Raw genomic sequence first — 17,498 nt, forward strand, 5'->3', positions numbered from 1 at the left:
GTTACCCCTGTCTTAGCTACCCAATCTCTCTCATCACACCTCTCAAATGGTGACATCATGGAGCCAGAGGAAGGAGAATTGACTGATTATGATCCTGATGACCTGAAAATCAGAGAGCCACAGAGTGGAGAACACAGCAGAGACCGTTTGGCTGCAGCTGTTTCTGCTCCCGATAATGATGATGATATTCCTCCAGCCCTAAGACATCATGATTATTTGTGAAATCTGTTAAAATACACAACCACTCACATATTATAGTAAGACATATGCAACTAGAATGTCATTAGTATGTAGTTAATATAATTAAATAGTGTAGTTATTTTAGCGAAGTTAAGTACTTCCAAATTTAATTTAAATGATAGCTAATATAAAACAAAAAACATGCATTACAGTTCTTCTTGCTTGTACTTTAATAATATATGTTAATGTGTTTACATGTACATGATATTGTTAATTTGCACCTACAGTTTATATTCTTAGTATAAAAAAATCCTGTTTTTTAAAAGCAAACATGACGACTCCATTTCAAAGAAAAAGTTTATTTTTTTAACACTTTAAACAGGTAACTTTTTTCATCAACTTAAGTTTATTTAATGAATTAAAAGTTCACTTTTCTAAACAATAAGTAAACTTATTCGTACACTTTAAATATTTTCTCCACAACAATCTTAACATTTCACATCTTTTCAACAATTTTTATCCAGAATTGCAAGAAGTCTCTCCTCCCGCATATCTTCTCTTCTCATTCTCTCTTCTGTTCTTTCTGCTTCTCTTTCTTAAGAATCAAGAACTGGATCTGCTGTAAGTCTTTTTGCTGGCCTTGCCTCCCTACTCTCTCTCCGGTTCTGCTGCTCTGGCTCCTTAGGGACTGAATCAGGAGAACTTACTGCAGGAACAATGGAGTTTTCCTCTGATGAGGCAATTAGGATGGAGGGTTGGATAGAAGGCCTCCCACCTATTGCCTCATCCATGAGGTTGAACCACTTCCACGTTCCTGCAGTAGCCTCCCCTGATTCAGTCCCTATCCTAGTTGGTGGTTTCCTTAACTCCTAAAAACATAAGCAAATTAGCAAACTTTCACAAGCAAAAAAGCACAATCCAACACAGTTTATCAAAAAAGCTCTGACTGGGTAAAGTAAATTAAGGTGAATATTCAAAGGGTTTTTGACAAAAAAAAAGAAAATTCTGTCAATTAGTTAACTATCTTGCGGTCAATGCAGGCCTCACTGAGCCATCGGAATTTAATCAACAATATAACAGAATTTTAATTATAATGGGGATTAAGAGTTTTATTGTAATTACAGACCAACACAAATCCATAAGCTTTGGTCACATGAATTTTTACGAACTTCTGCTATATTTGTGACCATTAACAAGCAAAATAATGGCAGTCAGTACAAAAACATGTGAACAGATGCCAAGGGAAAACAAATATTATATCCCTGGATTTGATAAATAAAAGGTATCACAAAACATTTTAAGATATCTCAAGGTAGCACAGATCTGACCAAATATAGCATTCATATTTAATCCACAATCCATCTGTGTATGGTGGAGTTTTCCAAATGGTGGCAATATATACAGGGATATATTGTGGATTCAAATGTGCATGATTGTCTGTGAATGTTATATTATGTCAGATATGTGTACTTTCTGTGGAAAGTCTTATAACTGATAGGATCCATATCGGGTATAACAACTTGTTTCCCTTTGATCATATTTACAAATGTACTATTCATGAATTATTAAAAATACATTTTTAGATTCCACAAAGGATGTAAAGCAAAGTGTTCATTCACACTGCCATGATTTGCCGCATCTGCAAGGTCCCAGAAAGACACGTGACCTGTTGAAAGTCCTGCCCTATCTTCTACATAGCGTGTGAAGTTTGCATATTATTTATTATTTCTCCAGAAACCACTTGTGTGCATTTTTGTTTATGATAAGATTATAAATGAGCGCGTGACACACCGTTCTATGCTGGTGAATGATTTCAGCTTCAGAGTGGATATTTGACGAGCTTCCTGATCTCTGCTTTAATCCAGTTTTCAGACATTTCTCATCGTGATTGTTTATATGCATTTAAAACCCGCATTTTGAGGAGCTGAACGATATATGTTGTTGGGATGACGCGCAGGCATTTTCGTTTATTATAAGCTCAAATGAGCATGAGACGTGATATTCTTTTATGCTGCTGAATGATCTCTGCTTCAGCGCAGTAAGTGACAACCTAACTTACCTGATATCTGCTTCAGTCCAGTTTGCTGAAATTTCTCGTCATGAATGTAGTAAATCCCTCATTTTAAAGAGTTGAACCAACTTCATGTTGCCATGACACGCGGGTCCTCACTACGGCACGTGCGTCATTGTTTATGCGTCTCATTTTTCATTTCCTGATAACTGCTTCAATCTAGTTTGCAACATTTCTTCGTCGTTTATGTTGATATACACGTAAATCTCTTGTTTAAAAGAGCTGAACCATAACTTTTGTTACAACGCCCATTACGGCATTGTTTCGGCTTCTTGTTCACACAGAGGGTTTTCCGTGTATCTTACTAGGTCCTATTTCTGACAACGATCCCAGAAGGGGACGTGTTTGCGTTCACACACAAGCTTGTCTGGCAATTTTACAGGTATTTTCTGGGACCAAAGGTCTGTGTGAATGGGGTTTAACTGGGATAAATGAAACTAGATGAGAGTGAGGTGATGGGGTGGAGGAGGGATGCTGCAAAAAATCTGTCATGGGACAGAGGTTAGGGACTGCTATTTATAGGCACCTTTTCGCACTGATTGGTTGGATGACATGACCATGCCTCTCCTGAACTTAGTTAAATAAACTTTATTTTTAAAGGTAAAATGGAGTTGTGCATATCAGGAGAGGTCTGGTTCGACTCCTGGGGAAGAGGTGGAGCAGTGCAAGCCTTCCTCTCGAGGATTGCTGTTAAGACAAAGCACATGTCAAAAGCAGGTAAGGTAACCAGTAAATTTTGATCCTGATGACATGGGTGAGCCACTTTGAGCTCAGAATATTCAACACAAATGGATTGATCGATTACAATACCATTATCCTATCTGATTTGGCGTGAGGATAATAAGGAAGGGCAGTGCGATATAAAAAACACACATCAGAGTACCATTTGGATACTGTCCTGCCATAGTGCTCTATTCCATTTAAATACTGTCCTGCGCCACAGTTTCATGCTATTTCTTCACTATCCTGTGCTATTTACCTTACCCTTTCATAGGACAGTAATCAAATAGCACAATCAAATGGCATAAGACAGCAGATTAGTACCATAGCACTGTTCTGTAAGTTATTATCTCTGAAAAGTTTGTGGTTCAAGTCGGCACAGTTTCTTCTCCTACTGCTACTGGAAAGAAGGGTGATAATCTCTTCTTTTTTTTGCAGGATGGATAGAAATGATGACGATCATGGCCGTGTGCTGGAACCAACAAAAGTTTGACAACTTGGCATCTACCCTTGCCCGCCGATATCGGAAGGTAAAGACAGCAGTTTTCCGTAATGCAAAAAGCATAGCGATATTGTAAAATAAAGTGGCATATATCACAAAAATATAGAGAACACTTACCTAGATATTCTTCAATATATATTAAATATACGGATTACATGTGTAGTGTCAATTGTATTTTTTAGTGTCTTGATATAAAATATTAAATGTTCATATCACATACACTCACCGGCCACTTTATTAGGTACACCTTACTAGTACCGGGTTGGACCCCCTTTTGCCTTCAGAACTGTCTTAATTCTCTGTGGCATTGATTCAACAAGGTACTGGAAACATTCCATAGAGATTTTGGTCCATATTGACATGATAACATCACGCAGTTGCTGCAGATTTGTCGGCTGCACATCCAGGGCACAAAGCTCCCGTTCCACCACATCTCAAAGATGCTCCATTGGGTTGAGATGTGGTCATATCTAACCAATCGCTATCACTTTGTTTATGTAAATGAGGAAGAGTCATATCACTCCCTGGTTAAATACGGTGTACCGCAGGGATCAGTTTTAGGTCCTATCCTGTTCTCGTTATACATGTTACCCCTAGGAGACATTATCAGGAAACATAACATAAGTTTTCACTGCTATGCGGATGATACCCAGCTTTACATCTCCTCGCATCCCAGCGAAACACACACGTTTTCTAAGCTAAAAGACTGCATTAGCGATGTTAGTGACTGGATGGCACATAACTTTCTTAAGCTCAACTCCAATAAGACAGAGATACTTATTATTGAACCAAATCGCTACAAACATAATATGTCAGATTACAAATTGCGCACAGATGGCTGTACTGTGGTGCCATCTTCCACGGTTAGGAACTTAGGTGTGATGTTCGACAGCAACTTATCCTGTAATAGTCATATCGCCAATGTCTGCCGCACAGCATTCTACCATCTTAGAAATATTTTAAAAATACGCCATATACTGTCTACATCTGACGCAGAGAAGCTTATTCATGCTTTTATGACCTCTAGAATAGACTATTGTAACTCGCTACTCGGGGGATGCCATTCAAATCAGGTCAAAAAGCTTCAGCTAGTTCAAAACGCTTCTGCAAGGGTACTTACTCGATCTAAGAAGTATGACCACATAAGCCCAATTCTGGCATCTTTACACTGGTTACCAGTTAAATATCGCATCCAATTTAAAATATCACTAATCACCTACAAAGCTTTAAATGGCTTAGCACCCTCATATCTTAGAGAATTACTATCAGAATACAATCCATCACGCACACTACGGTCGCAAAATTCTGGTCTATTGATTATCCCTAGACTATCAAAAGTGTCTAAAAGTGGAAGATCCTTTTCCTACTTAGCCCCTAAGCTCTGGAATGATTTACCAACCGATGTCCGAGAATCAGACACAGTCGATCATTTTAAATCTAGACTTAAAACTTTTCTCTTCAACAAAGCATTCGCGTAATTTGTCTAGTAAAGGTTCTTAACTCGCAATAGTTATTTTCACGGAACAAAGCACTCACGGTCATAACACAGACCAACCAAATAAATAAATAAAAACCTTTTCTGCATGAACACTTAAAATGAATTGCATTAAATAGTTTGCCACCGTTTGCCACTGAACCTGCATTAACGACGACAGTGGGGCTTCTGGCCTTAGTCAAACGGTTTGGCACGTATGGTTGGGTTGCGATTTTGGTGCTTTTGTGTGTCTTGTGAATAGTATGCCATACCGACCCGTTTGCCACTGAACCTGCATTAACGACGACAGTGGGGCCTCCAGCCTTAGTCAAACGGGTTGGCACGTATGGTCGGGTTGCGATTTTGGCGCTATCGTAAGTCTTGTGAATAGTATGCCATACAGACCCGTTTGCCACTGAACCTGCATTAACGATGACAGTGGGGCCTCCAGCCTTGGTCAAACGGGTTGGTATGTATGGTCGGGTTGCATTTTTCGCGCTTTCGTGTGTCTTGTGAATGGTATGCCATACATACCCGTTTGCCACTGAACCTGCATTAACGACGACAGTGGGGCTTTAGGCCTTAGTCAAACGGGTCGTCAGGTTTCATTTTCTCTTAAAGATCGGAAGGTGACCCTTATTTACCATATATGTGACCCGTCACGGAAACCAGGGACTCAAGTCGGTAGCACAAGTTTCGAGAAAATGAGAAACAAAGTTTTTTTTTTCAAAATTTGTGATTTTCGTTTTATTGCAGAATCTGTTAGTTGAGATCACGAAGAAGCCTCTCCATGTTTGAGATAGCAGTTTTTGTATATTTAAAAGCGTACATTTTGCGGTTAAAATAGGCTTGTTTTTCCGGAGATTCTAGCGTGCAGCGGGGGGCGTCATTGTCTGTGTGTATATTTACATACTGTATAAGCTTTTGTTTTCGCCTCCGCCCCCAAAGGGAACAGCGTGACTACTAAATAAGGATAGTTCGCCCAAAAATGAAAATAATGTAATTAATGACTCACCCTTATGTCGTTCTAAACTCGGAAGACCTCCGTTCATCTTCGGAACACAGTTTAAGATGTTTTATCGTTAGATTTAGTCCGAGAGCTTTCCCCTTCATTGAAAATCTATGTATGGTTTCCATGTCCAGAAAGTTAATAAAAACATCATCAAAGTAGTCCATGTGACATCAGTGGGTCAGTAAGATTGTGTTGATGCATCGAAAATACAGTTTGGTCCAAAAATAGCAGAATTACGACTTTATTCAGCATTGTCTTCTCTTCCGGCTCGAGCGTGAAGTCACGTGACTGTAGTGACGCGCTGCCCTGTTCCTCAGATATGTTTGCTAAGTTTTTTTTTTTTTTTTCAAACTTATAGCCTGCGTCTCCCCAGACTGTAAAGCTCGGGCGCACAAAACAAAAGAAAAATAAAAGAAGCTGGGGCGGAACAAATAACAGTCAGCCGCATCGTACGTCAGCCGCGTCACTGACTTTATGCGGCGCCGCAGTCAAGACGTCAAAGTACCGCGAGAGCTCTTCAAGAAATCTTACGGAGTAGTTTAATTTCGACTCGCTCTCGCGGTACTTTGACATCATCTGTATGTCAGTTCTTGCAGCGCAGCATGAGTCCAAACACACAGAAGTTACACAGATATCGTTGTATTCTTCATATAATTGGCTACATGTTTTGTCTATCAATATTTTCCATGAAGTCATTGGCTGATGGAGGAACGAGCGAGCCATTGGTAACCTCTCTAAAGGATGTCACGTTTTCGACGGCGCTGTTTGGATGATCTATTATACTACTTCCCTATTTTAAATACAAACTTTGAAGGCGGGTTCATGTGTTTAACGGAGTGTAAGCTCATATACCCTTACATGTTACGATTTAAATAGTCTTCAGATTATATATTATATTGTATTACCAGACATTCATGCGAAATCTGATGTAAACAATCTATATTTCACGGATTATACGCATTTGTGGACAAATATGGTCATTGGATAATCTGAAACAGACTGGATTCGACTTGTGATCCCCACAAAGGTAAAAGAGTCATGTTTATTTTTGCGGGTTGTCATTTGGTCATAAAATACTACATATGATGCTAGAACATCTCAAAAAGGGTTTTACAGGGGGCATGGCTTAGCTAAATGAGATGTAAATGAGCCCTATTGTCTCCCCCAGCTGAAAAGAAGAGTCCCTTTCGTCTCGATTTTCTCGGTTTGAGTATTTCTGAGTTCCTATATTCAAATGGCCACAACTTCTCCAAATCTTATCAGATTTCCATGTGTTACACATCGTTGGAAAGCTTAGAAACTGCACTTTCAGAATCTGTGAATAACTCAAAATGCCCAGATCCGACTTGTGTCCCTACTTTCCGTGACTGGTCACATATACCCTCGCATTGGGCCCCCAATTTGCTAAATCCTCAACTGTGGATAATATAATTATGCCGCAATAGTTAGTCTGTCTGGAACTAAGCTGAGTTAAACCACATCACTGTGTGACACTTCAATACATATGAACGGCCGCTACGCTAATACGACAGTGTTTCCGCTCTATACATTCAACCGTGGCGGCCCGCCACGCCTAAAACATCCCCGCCACGCCTGCGGTTGTGGATAGAAGGGATACAGCAAACGAAATCTCGCCGGATGAGCACTGTTTTATCCTAATCCTTCACCCAAACCCAACTCTAAACACAACAATTCACAGGATTGTAGGACGTATGTGAATCTCATGTAGCCAGAGCCGCTGTTTTCATCCTAAAAATCCTACCTCCAAATCTAATCCTAAACTTTTTGGCATTTTCTGTATCCCTTCTAGACAAAACCCACGGCGGCAGCTCGCAAAATAAATAAAGCTAAACCGAAATGTCCGCCCAGCAAGAAAGAAAAAAATTCCTTTCTGGATTCGCGTTGTTCACTCATTTATAAATAAATCTCCTAAAATATCATTATTTCCCCCATGGGTTTAGTTTCATGCACAAATAGATTTAAATCAACGGATGATGATTAGGCTACGTCTCTGTTTTGAGAAATAATAATAAAATAAATAAGTCTACACGAAATATGTTATAATTATCAGATTGACAAAACGAATAAAAAAGTATTTGAGTTGCTGTTCTTTTTTTGTGATGCGCTGTTAAACCAAAGCAGCAGAAAGCACGTCATGTTTTTAATGATTTTAAATAAGCACAAGGTTTTCTCCTTATTGTGAGTTTACATAAATAAAAATACACAATTTACAGATTCGAATGTTATTTTACTTTTATCTGTCTGGCAATAAATTAAGGGTAATTTAAGTTGCAAGGTCATCACGCGTATGCTGTTCACAGGCGCATATACACGGACGCAGCGCGGGGCTGCGAGAAATGACATGATTAAACTTTCGATTTAACATATTACGAGTTTTTTGAACATTCATTTGTAATCACTGTACTCATATTATCAACTTATCAGGCCATTAGTTATTCAGAATATAGGCTATAAGCGCAGCGCGCTGCTGACCGCTCAGCTGTCAGTCAATCTTCTGTGCTTTAGATCGATCCTCACTAATGCACCCTTTCACACTCATCACTGTGACCTTTATAATCTGGTGGGCTGGCCCTCCCTTTATACCCGGCGGCTCCATCATTGGTTTCTCTTCATATACAAGACAATCCTGGGCAAGACACCTCTCTATTTGTCATCTCTTCTTCATGCCGTTCATAACACCCATCACACAAGATCAAGTAATTTAATTAAATTTAGTACCCCCCTTACTTCTACTACCTTTGGACGTAATGCCTTCCACTTTGCAGCAGTACATGACTGGAACACATTACAAAATACCCTGAAACTTACATCTCTGATCCCAATCTCTACTTTTAAGCAAAACCTCCAAAATTACATAGTTGACTCTTGTTCATGTTGACAATCATGAACCATATTTGTACACATATTTAAGCACTTTATTCTTTTTCTCTTTTCTTTGTTTTCTACCTTTTTTAGTTTAATTGTTTGTTCTGTGTGACATGTGTTTTACAATGTATAGTTGTACAGTATATTCCTATTTATTCTTGTAGCCTCTTGGCCAGGTCATGTTTGTAAATGAGAAGTGGTTCTCAAACAGTTTACCTGGAAAAAAAAAAAAAAAAAAAAAAAAAAAAGAAATGACATGATTAAACTTTCGATTTAACATATTACGAGTTTTTTGAACATTCATTTGTAATCACTGTACTCATATTATCAACTTATCAGGCCATTAGTTATTCAGAATATAGGCTATAAGCGCAGCGCGCTGCTGACCGCTCAGCTGTCAGTCAATCTTCTGTGCTTTAGATCGATCCTCACAAATTTTCACATTAAATGATAAGATGTTTGTCCAAAAACAAAAGGCTAAATACTGAATACAACTCATATAGGACTGCAAGACATTAGTTGAATCTGTTTGGAAGGAAACTTATTCCCGTGGAAGAGAAGGACGTTGGTAATAAAAACTGGAGGCAGACGGTGAGACTGTTTCATCTGTTTTCAGACGAAACAACAGGGTCGGGGTACCCGCGGGTGAAACTTCTAATATTTTATGTAACGGGTGTAATAATATTAACGTGTTATATGCGTTGTAGATCCAGGTCGGGACTCAATATGCGTGCGTGTACTGCGGGTCTAACATCCAAGAACAGAATTCGACTAGATTCTGATAGGTAACAGTTTTTAAATGTCCCCGTGCTTATTTGTGTTTAAGATCTGTCTGCGAAGAGCATAAAGGTTTCTATAACTGCGCGATTTGCGGTGTGACCGGGTCGGGGTCTTTATGTCAGACAGGCCGGGTGTGGAATAAAATTGCTGCTGATGTCGGATAAATGTTCTGTCAATCACAGCGGTGCGGATTATCAAACAGGACTGTGCGTGACTTTATAACAGCAAACCCGAGCACGAACTTGCACACTACATTAAAACTACAATGAAAGATCCATGAAGCTATAAAACTTAGCCTACGTATTTTTAAGAAAATACAGTTTAGATCAAACATAGAAAAGCAATATGCTATAAATATAAGGAAAAGTAAATGACAGCATGAAAATGATAAAAAATACATGTTAGTTTACTGTAGCCTATTTTCTACATTAAAAAAATAATGTACATTTATAATCATCATGGGCGCCCCCTGCCGCCACAGCTGGAAAAAATCCTAGAGGAAACACTGTACGATTTTGTTTTTCTCTCCCTGTCTCATCCTCAACCACTTATAATATTGAGTCATGGCCGCAGCAAATTTAACTGCTCATGCTATCATGTATTTTGTTGTGCTATCTGTCGTTTTTCTGTGCTTTTCACTGCTTCTATTTATGTAAAGCTGCTTTGAAACAATTGACTTTTGTGAAAAGCGCTATATAAATAAAATTGAATTGAATTGAATTGACTGTAGAGGCCGTTTTAGTACAGTGAACTCATTGTCATGTTCAGGAAACCAGTCTGAGATGATTTGCGCTTAATGACATGGGGCGTTATCCTGCTGGAAGTAGCCATCAGAGGATGCGTACACTCTGATCATAAAGGGATGAACATGGTCAGAAACAATACACGATGCTCAATTGGTACTAATGGGCCCAAAGTGTGCCAAGAAAATATCCCCCCACACATTACACCAGCACCACCAGCCTGAACCGTTGATACAAGGCAGGATGGATCCATGCTTTCATGTTGTTGACGCCAAATTCTGACTCTACCATCTGGATGTCGCAGCAGAAATTGAGACTCATCAGACCAGGCAACGTTTTTCCAATCTTCTATTGTCCAATTTTGGTGAGCCTGTGTGAATTGTAGCCTCAGTTTCCTGTTCTTAGCTGTCAGAAGTGGTACCCGGTGGGGTCTTCTGCTGTTGTAGCCCATCTGCCTCAAGGTTCGACGTGTTGTGTGTTCAGAGATGCTCTTCTGTATATCTCTAACAAGTGGTTGTTTGAGTTGTTGTTGCCTTTCTATCAGCTCGAACCAGGCTGGCCATTCTTCTCTGACCTTTGGCATCAACAAGGCAAGTCACAGACTTGCCACTCACTGGATATTTTCTCTTTTTCGAACCATTCTCTGTAAACCCTTGAGATGCTTGTGTGTGAAAATCCCAGTAGATCAGCAGTTTCTGAAATACTTAGACCAGCCCGTCTGGCACCAACAACCATGCCAGTCTCAAAGTCACTTAAATCACCTTTCTTCCCCATTCTGACGCTTGGTTTGAACTGCAGCAGATCGTCTTGACCATGTCTACATGTCTAAATGCATTGAGTTGCTGCCATGTGATTGGCTGATTAGAAATTTGCATTAACGCGCAATTGGACAGGTGTACCTAATAAAGTGGCCAGTGAGTGTATATTGATAGTCCATTTATATATGAATATACTGTATATTTAATTAGTGTTGTATGTGGTTTTCTAATAGTGAAGGTACTTCACAATCCTTATCAACAATAGTCAAAGTGATAGGTGTTTCCCACATTGTCATTTATGTTTGAAGGCCACAATAGCCCTGCAATGCCAGTAGCATAACCTGGAGGCCATGAAAATGGAATAGGACATCACAGGCAATCAACTGGAGAGGTGGATCATTGATATCAATGAATGGGCAGAAGGATTTATATTAGGATATACTGTTTTATACTGTTATCACTTCTGACTTATCTTGGCTGAAATTCCAAAGAGTTGTCAAAGAGCACATTCTCTGATTGCTGATTATGTGTGGACAAGATTATCCCCATGGGGACAATAAAAAACCTAACTAACCTAACTATACTCATCCTTAGCTACAAGTGTAGCCTCTCAGTTACAGAGAAATATGAAAAGATTGTTGAGGCCTTATTTTGCTCATACACCAGAAATATTTTTTTTCATGGAATCAAGAAGCAGATTACTTATCTCTTAATTTTTTCCTCTCAGCAACAACATACCCAAATGATGCTGATGTTGCCGCTATTGCCAACAAAATTGAGGAGCAGGTGGCAAGTGTTAAGGGGAGGTCCCAGCGTCTTTATAAAGATGGTAACAGATGCAAAGGATGTGCCCGAATCTGCCGAAATATCAGGGAGGGAAAAATCGAAAACGTTCATTGAGCTCTGACTCAACAACATCAAACACCTGATAAAACTTAAATCTTTAATACTCTGTTGACATCTCCAATGACATCTCCTGCAAACACAAGACCCAGTAAGGTCTGGCCTTGAGAAATTGTTGGTGCAAGCCATTGGCAGTGGCTGCACTAGGTGCATTACTGTTTGACATTTCCTCTAAGGAAGTGAGCACAGAATCATACTGCTTGAAAACAGATGTTTGAGAGAATATATCCAGTGCCATTTTCGCAAGACTCTCTCCTGTAGTTTCTGTCATTGCATAAAAACCAATAAATTCTTCATGAGGAATCAGGTCATGGTCAACATAACAAAGATAAATAAACTCCTGCTCTGTACCTGAGACATCTTGTGTTCCATTAACAATTAAGGCAAACTGAGAAACAGGAAGGGATTGAATGTTATCAGCTATTCATCTGATGATGTCATTGCTCATTATGCCAAGTAGTTCATTCTGAATTTGAAGATTTGTATAATTATACTTTTGTACTAGCCACTTGTGAAGGGCTATGACGGTATATTCCGTTACCGCGGAATAAAATGTCAGACGTAACAGATTTTTCTATTCCGTCTATTCCGTGGAATTCAAATAAGTGGGCGTGGCTAACTCTGCCCTCCAGCATGTTAGACTGAGTGTGACGGAGAAACATGTAAAATAGTTCACTTATAAAAAATAAACGAGTTATTTGTGTAATTTTTATAATAAGTGCCAGTGAATCCACCGCGGGTCACGCAGCGAGACTCTTGTCTTGCTCGCTCTCTCTCTCTCGCTCTCTCTCTCCTGCAGCAGCCGGCCGGTCTCTCGTGTGCAGAGGTCTCTCTTGGCAAGCGCAAGGAGCTGCGACGCCAAATAAAGAGTTCTTCTCGCACATAATGCTAATTGTTGTAAAGTTTTCTGAACTTTAACGCTAAGACAAAACTCGCGTTTATATCAGTGACACGTGCGCTTCTGGAGCGATGTAGTTTGATGCGCCATTTGCTTATACAAACATATTTGATCGGAAGGACGAGAAGGAGATGCAAGTGTTAAGGTCTAATAGAAAGTAAAGGGCGTCAAGACCTTAAAACAAACTTTATGATCATCACATCATAGCACCTGTCACATTTATAATATCTAGAGCTTCTTCTCTCATATACAGGTATTTATCCTGTCTGTAGGTTTTTGCATATATTTATACCTGTTCATTTTACATATTGCATATGTTTAATGTAATGTATGCATAAATACAAAATACAATGAAGCCATACTATAGCTTCAATAGTCTATAAAATTAATGGGCCCTATCTTGCACCCAGCGCAATTGACTTTGTCAGTGACGCATGTATCATTCGTATTTTGCGCCGGTGCACAGCGGGGTTTTTCCCTCCACAGATGCACGTCAGCAAACTAGGGAATGAACTTGCGCTCCCTGGGCGGTTCAGCGCAAAAAGGAGGCATGTTGCGGCGCAAACCATCCCTGATGCTATTTTGCAGTTTCAAAAAACAATTGCGCTACTAACCAAAAAAAACTAGTCTAAAGTCAGTGGCGCGTTGCGCGTGGTTCATTATGCTATTTTAAGGGCGCATGCTTGACCATAATGTATAGCGTGCACAACGCGCATACACTTTGCTTATCTAATCTACACAGATGCAACAGTTATTTTTGCAAATCATAAACTGTTACACTTAAAAATATTAATACACGAGATAAGGGGAATCATAGTGGTGAGCATTGTGGTGATAGTTTTTATTTATTCTCATGCAAATAACGATTAAAATATTTTCATAACTTTGTTGTGTGGCTGTATTACGTTTATTTTATGTAAATAATAGTTAAAATGTTTTCATAAGAAACCTTAATGTATATGAACTTGATTTGTAAGAGTACTTTGGGGTTGGACCTTGCTTGCGTTTCTTGGGTCCGATTTCAAAGCCCCCAAACCCTTTCAGCGGTGAGGGTGGACGCAGCGATGTCCTCTGCTGGCGTCAAGTCCTGAGGCAGATCCACCTCCCGTTACACGGCGTGCCCGATTTATGCTGGCAAGCGTGGGATTCCCCCGTACAAGGACGTCGGTCTCCTCGTCTGTGAACCGCTCCTGGCGTGCGCCTGGTAAATCCGTCATAATAATAGCAACCCGCCATGGAACTTGCGCCCTTGCGTTTAAAGGGAATGTTGGATAGCGTTCTGATTGGTTTATTTGACGTTACGCCCAAACCACACCTATGAATAATGAACCTACTTCAGACCAACCCCTTATTGATTTGCGCCCGGCGCAAGAGTTATTTCTCACGCCGGGAAAATAGCAACAGCGCCCAAGATCCGCCCACAAACTCACTTGCGCGTTGCGCTTCGCACTTGCGTTTCAGATCGTTAAAATAGAGCCCTATAACTCAATTAAAAACAAGATTCTGTGTAATCAAGACTTATCTGTTGTTATCTTCTGGGCATTTTCACTTTAACATTATTAACTTTAAATTCCTAATATTTTAAAACTGTGGTGAGCATTTAGTTAAAAGCTATAGTGAGTGGTGTATTTCTGTATATTTTTATCATAAAAAAAACAATATAAACTGAAAAACATGTATACCGTGAAATATTCCGTTCCGTGAATTTAAATGATTCATTCCGTGAAATAGATTTTTGGTCATTCCGCCCACCCCTAGGCTGGATCATCTGCTGCCTTGCATTTTAGAAGTTGGGAAAAATTCCCCTCTCTTCATCATGGCCTCTCTTGTTGTCTAGAGACAACTGAGGAAAGCTGTGATGCAATGATGTTTGTTTCCTGAGCATACACAGTTGTTGCATGGCAGTGGGATTGGCTTTTAGCATGGGCTGTAAATTTTTCGACTGCCTTTTTCCAGTCCCTGAAACCAGTCCTCACAAAGGCAAGATCCATCTTAGAAGCAAGCATTGTCTTCTTTGAGAGGACTTTTGCACAATAAAGGCATAAAACCCCTTTTATTGTGGTACTGTAATGCAGCCATGGTAACATCTGAAACCATTTTTAAAGAAAGGTTAGCACATAGTTTGCTCTAGTCTGTACTTCTATAAACTTGGGATCAGGATGTGCAGGCTTTAAGCAAGTGATGATTTCTCAATAATTTAATCCTTAGCTGTACCTGTTGTCTGTGCTCAGCTTATCCCATCCTGAAACTGACATGACAACAAACACGGTTACACACCAAATAGCTCCTTTTTATATTGTGGACAGTATAGACAATTTTACATTTAGTTGATCACTCTGTCCCTCACTGTGATGTACACAAATTACTGTTTTAGCCAGTTTTATTGATTGTATAAACTTTTCATTAGTGTTTGTTTGTCATTACCTTATCAGATGTTTTACCTGTCCTTCTTTTGATTGGTTTAACCTACTGCTATTTTCATCTTGGATCTGATATTGTAAGGGGAACAAATATAATCCCCATCCATCCGTAGGCCCAATGGCGGTAACCACAGAATGGTGAAGGATTCTAGCACGTTCGGTCTTTACTGGCGCTTGCAGATGATAGAACTTAGATAGATTCATATTGAAATAACCAGAGGTTGAGGCTCATCTGATTCAGAGTGGTCAGACAACATTTACATGTTACTCTAAACAGGAAATACACTGTTAGCCTCCACGCATCTAATTTAACTTAAACTAACGCCAAGTGCTAGTCGGAGCTCCAAAATCCTCAGCTGATGTACCACTATGCCATCTAGTCTGGGATTTTAGTCTGTTACTAGCATTATACAGCATCAAAAGATACAGCATCATGGGGGTGAGTTTCCCCGCTGAACCATTTTACATAATTTCTTTAATATCCAGAGAGACAAAGCATATAGGAATTTGGTACTGATTGGTTGTTGTAAAACTCAGGGCTGTCCTTAGTTTGCATACAGTGGGTGATTGATTTATGTTTAGGATGGGAGGTGTCTATCAACATTGAATTAAGTTTTACTTATACTTTAACATTGAATTCTGTTGTTATGAGTGAGACCATTAACCACTTGCATTGAGTGAAAACAAATATGATCAGTTTCAGATTCTTTGTGCATGCAGCATTTCATATACAGTTTGCTTTGAGAGAATAAGAATACAAATGTATGACATCCTAAAGGTGTAATCTTTGAAAACCAATTGTGTCTCAATGGGAGGTCCACTGTCAATCGTGGAGAATTGCTTTCTCGGGCCTCATGATGATGTCATGTTGTGCTTCACCAGGGAGGGGCTATCTTTATTCAGGAAATTGTCCTTACAATATAATAACAAAACCACTAAGACATATAACAAAAACACCAAAAACTAACAAATTATTAAACCATATTGGATACCATATTTTGACTATTTATTACATTTGACTATTTTTAATTGACCAAGTTAACCTCATTAAATAAAACTCGTAATTAAAATCATAGAATACTTTTAAAGATTTATAATAATCTGTCATGAATTTGGTTTTCTCTGTCTGCCTTTTTGACACACACACACGCGCGATATCACTCGCATACACCCCTTCATTTTTAGTTGGAAATCATTCTCTCTCTCTCCCTCTCTCTCCCCTCTCACCTGTATACCATTGCAATCTGCGCTCGCACTCTGCCCTTAGCATTTATCTGGTGGCTGTTTTGGCAGTCCCTTTGTCGGATTATTGAATTGCACATGTTCTCTGTAATCTCAACAGCCTTGTCGTGTCGTGTCTAGGAATAACTCACCCAGTCTTGTCTTGTCTGTCCTGTCCAGTTTCTCCACTAAGTCCTTTGATGTTCAGCTGCGTGTGAAGCTGAGGAGTGTTCTCCGTACCTCATTTATCCACTGCTGCGCTCCAGGCCAGCTCCAGGGAATATTTCTGTGTCGTTTTCCCAGATGGGACTCAAGTATCATTTGTTACATTCCAGTGCTGTGTGATATCTCCAGACTGCCTTTGTAACCTTTATTAAAGACTCATTCCCTGTGATATCTGCCTTTGGAACTCTTTTACTTATTACAGAATAATCCGACCAGAATATGGATCCTACGGAGGAGAAATCATTTTTTTCAGCAGTTGAAGTACAAGGGGCCATGCTTGGCAGGCACGAGGAACAACTGCCCGCCGCGCATCAGGCTGTGGGGAGTCTCTCCGCTCAGGTGGCCGATCTGTCCGCCCGTTTACTCCATCTTCATCAGGAGGCGGCCGTGCCATCTAATCGTCACCAGCCCGCGGAGCCCAGGGTTAACAACCCATCCAGTTATGCCGGTGAGCCCACTGAATGCAGGGCTTTTCTCATCCAATGTGAGGTTGTCTTTTCTCTTCAGCCTCAGACATATGCGGAGGATTGAGCTCGTGTTGCCTTTGTTCTCTCCCTCTTGATGGATTGAGCACGCGAGTGGGGAACATCTGTGTGGGAAGCGAATGCCCCATGCTGCAGCAAGTACAGTCTTTTCAAGGAGGAGATGACCAAGGTTTTTGATCGGTCCGTGTTTGGCAGTGAAGCTTCCCGACTCCCCGCCACT

The sequence above is a fragment of the Paramisgurnus dabryanus genome, chromosome 6 (assembly GCF_030506205.2).
Source record: "Paramisgurnus dabryanus chromosome 6, PD_genome_1.1, whole genome shotgun sequence".
In the NCBI taxonomy this organism is placed as follows: Eukaryota; Metazoa; Chordata; class Actinopteri; order Cypriniformes; family Cobitidae; genus Paramisgurnus; species Paramisgurnus dabryanus.